Here is a 4,195-nt window from a genome sequence, read left to right on the forward strand (position 1 = left end):
AAAGAGCACTATGAGAAAAGAGCATTAAAAGGCAGGAGAGAGGTCTTTATAAAATACCAGCCAAAGGACAGCAGCTGAACAAAATCCGTTCTCAGTAAGGTGAACCTCATCCTTAGGTAGGCATAAGCGGTGTGTTCAGAGCTTGGGTTGCTAGAGGAGGGCCAGGGCAAGCTGCACAGTCACCATCAGCTCCTCTTTTTCTGTGACTGAAGCTGCCATCATTAGCAGGAGTGGTACTAAGTGCATCATTAACACAATACATAATTTGCATCGTTCATGTTACAGGACTTTGAACTTACGACAGGATGATAAATCAGACTTTCACCCCAAGCACCCTGTTCTGTGAAAAATGAAGTCATAACCATTTAGTACACAGAAAATCCTACAGCTGGAAACATTTAAAACGTTATTACAACTGACTGTCCATCCTGAGTTAGTCAGAGCTTTAAAATGTTACAAAACATTCTTAATGAGCATAGCATGTTAATTACAATAAGGCTCTTTAAGAGCAACACAGTGCACAAGTTCTTGCCCCCCCCAAGATGTGCCAGTTTGGCATAGAGCTGGAGATAACAGGAATGTGGGTGGGAGCACAGAGGTAAGATACGTGCCCAGAACTGGCTTCCAATCACGAAGGGGTTTTAGATCATGACATGGCAATGTGACAAGGCCATAATCAGAAACAACAATATCCTCTCTAGCAGAGAGAAATATTTCCCCATTTCCCCACATGTTTTCTTTGTCCCTGATTGCGTTCCTTGCATGCCAGGGACTGGAGATGTTGAGAGATGCAACCTCAAAGCTGCTGTGAAGACTCCTGCGATAAGTCCTGGCCACCAAAATCAACGTTTGTCTGATCTTTGCAGAACCATCATGCTTCCTGCTCTCTCCCACCTGCTCTCCAGAAAAGATGAAGGCTTGACTTAACAGGTGCCCTACTTACCTGCAGCTTTGATCTCTTGCAAGTCTGTTAACAGAAGTCAGGAGTGATTTCTGAGGGATTTCTCAGTGTGTGTGTATTCACAGCCTGGAGAGCTGCTCTGCTTTCTGGAAGGGCTGGCTTTATGAGACTTCAAAGCAAGGAGGGGAGCAGCAGGAACATGCAGTGCAAGGGAAGAGAGACCTAACGTCTAACACAACAACCTGACCTAGTGTGTGTGCCCATCGTGAAGCCAGGGTTCTCCTGCAGTCCCATGGACCACAGCAAAGCATGCACACAGTATTAGAGGGGTTGGATCTCCCGTCCAAACTCATCCCCATAAAACTACAGTGCCCAGTTCACAGAGGTTGTATTTGCACCTGGAGGCATTTCCAAATCTCCAGGCATAAGCTGTGGCTGCACACCAACTCCTACCCTGCTGGGTCTTTGCTTCCCATGTAATCTCACTGCTGGGTGTCATGCCCATGACTTCTTACCATAGAATCATGTAATGACTTGGGTTAAGATGGACAGGTTCATCAGATCATCAGGTTCTAATCTCTTCTGGGAGGAAACCTGCATAAATACTGTTTGCCCACTCTCCAGATGTCTGTGTATCACAGAATAAAAGAATCATTAAGGCTATAAAGAAGACTGAGATAATCTAATCCCACTGTCCAAACGGTGTCCACCTAGACCAAGCCATGGACTGGGTAACTGGAGGAAGATGGGGTCCTCATGCTGGGACAGGACTCCCAGGAACAGCTGAAACTGCCGCATTAGCAGAGCTGTGCTCCCAGTCAGGTCATGGTGGAAGTACTAAGACTCTTCCATTCTGTTTAAGATATTTTACATTAAAAATCTCTGTAAATTATTTCTGCATCAGAACTCACTAGAATTCATTACTGGTGGTACTTTCTGACAGGGCTCTGCAATTCACCATTGGATGTCCTCACGCAGAAAAAGGACTGAAGGTTTTTTTCCCAGTTGATCATTTCTCCTGATTTTTGTCATCTGTCATGAGCCTTTGTTCCAAGCTCTCCATAAAGAACTCTTTGTGCTGCATTTGAGCAATGCTTGTGCCAGACCTCTCTCTGAACTAATATGATTAACCTGGCACAGAGAACTCTGTGGCTGGCTGGAGTGGCACGGGGCCAGCAGAGCTACACCTGCAGGACCTCATCCCTGTATTTCTGCACCATGACAGTATTGCCCTACCCCAATGGCCTCATAATGGTCTTCAGTTGCAGGAGGGGATGTTCAGGTTGGATATTAGGAAAAATCTTTTCTTCAGAAGAGTGGTGAGGCACTGGCACAGGCTGCCAAGGAACATGGAGATGTGGTATTGAGGGCCATGGTTAGTGGGCATGGTAGGAATGGATTAGGGTTGGACTAGATTGTCTTAGAGGTCTTTTCCAACCTTAATGACTCTGTGGTTCTGTGACTTTAAGTAGGATCTGAAACAGGTAAGAATTTACTTATACAAGTGATGAAGAGCACAGACCATGACTCAAGCAGGTTGGTGTAGCAAGCACATGGGAAATCTACTTGTGCTGCTGTACTGTTGATGAAAGGAGGATTGCTCCTACACTATTTAACAGGACAATTATTTTGTCCTCACTAAATGCTTTATGCCAGAATTTTACAGCATTTACTTCTGCAGAATGGTCCATTACACAGTTGCTTAACTACTACCCCATACAAATGACACATGAGAGTGGATACAGAACTGTGGGGGGCTCCCAGAGACCTCTGTATTCTGGCTTAGAGATGAACTGAAAGCCATGCAATCCTCCAGAACTGTTTCTGCTGCAGAGGTAAAATGTCTTCTTGATTGTTCTGGAATGAGATATTGAATTTTCTTCATTATTTGCAAAGTTAGCAATGGAGAAAGAAATTCCTGAGGATCTACTGTTCATATAGTAGGTGAAAATAGTATATTACTAGGTCTCAGATTCTATAAAACTACACTCAGATCGGAGAAACTGGCTGGGTGCAGATCAGAAGGTGGTAAGGACCCATTTGCTGGCAAAAATATCCGTCCTCAGAGGGCTGACCTTTCCTGCTTACTTATCATAAGCAGGTAACAGGATTAACTGGGAAATGATTGCTTTCACTGAAGAAGAATGACATGGAAAGGGGATGCCAAAGGGTGGTGGAAAGCTATTTAAAGCTGAGTGGAAACTGCAGCGCCATCAGTCAGCATGAAAATACTTCTTGATCCCCTGATCTAAGTACTTATGGAAGATAAAGCAAAGGAAAGAAAAGGAAAACTTTGTGTTAGTCAATGCCTATGGAGGTGGACTGTTAATTGCTGATCAATCTCTGGTACTTTACAGGAAAGGTGGGAGAAGGAAACAGATACACTTTGTTTTTCATCTAAGCAGCTGTTCAGTGGGATGGAGAGGGGGAATACTGCCCGATCCTTCCAGGAGATGTCTGAATCTCTGAAGCATAGGAATTGGTAATAGTTTGTAACCTGATATTTCTTCTTTCTGTGGTTCTGGACCTAATTCCAAGCTGATTGTCTGGGCCCATGTGGACAACGCAGTGAAACCTCTCAGCCTCTCCTGCTGTCAACACCTGGCCTTCCGCCACAAGTGTGTGATCAATAAGCAGAGACCAGAAGCCTCAAATCAACACAAGTGAGATCAGAAAGGTAAGCATGTCTAAACTGGTAACCACCACAGCAAAACACCAATGGCTGGTCTCCATAAATTCCTTGGGGTGGTGACAGTCAGATTCCCCATTAAGCCCAACACAGAGTTAACTGGGTGATGCACCATGGTCTGTGAAAGTCAGAAGAAACTGAATGACCTTCTGGTTCTTCTCTGGCTCTCGAGTTATGTCATTTTGCTTTGGTGAGGTACAGGAAAAGTAACAGTCTGCAGTGACTTGGGATTTTTAACTACGAGAGGACTGGTGGGCTCCTCTGCCACTGCAGGAGATGGCTTTTCACGGCTCCAGAGAACAGCTTTTTAAATACATTCTTGTGACACTTTCCACTGAATCATGCTTTTCTGTCAGTCCTTTAGAACCACATTGCGTGACTCAGAAAAGACCTACATAATCTACAGAATTGTCTGCAGTATTAGCACTTAGTTTACTGATTAGCTCACTCATTATACTGGAAGAACAGTGCTTTGCTGCACAGACATGAGCTCCTACTGGTTTGGGCATGGCACCAGGCACTAGAGATGGAACACAAGTAATGTCAAAGAGCAAAATGTGTTTCTTTCTCTCCCACTGCCCCATCCCGCTTCATACAGTGAATAT

This window comes from Coturnix japonica, chromosome Z (genome assembly GCF_054131305.1).
Source record: "Coturnix japonica strain WE chromosome Z, WE-NBRP24, whole genome shotgun sequence".
In the NCBI taxonomy this organism is placed as follows: Eukaryota; Metazoa; Chordata; class Aves; order Galliformes; family Phasianidae; genus Coturnix; species Coturnix japonica.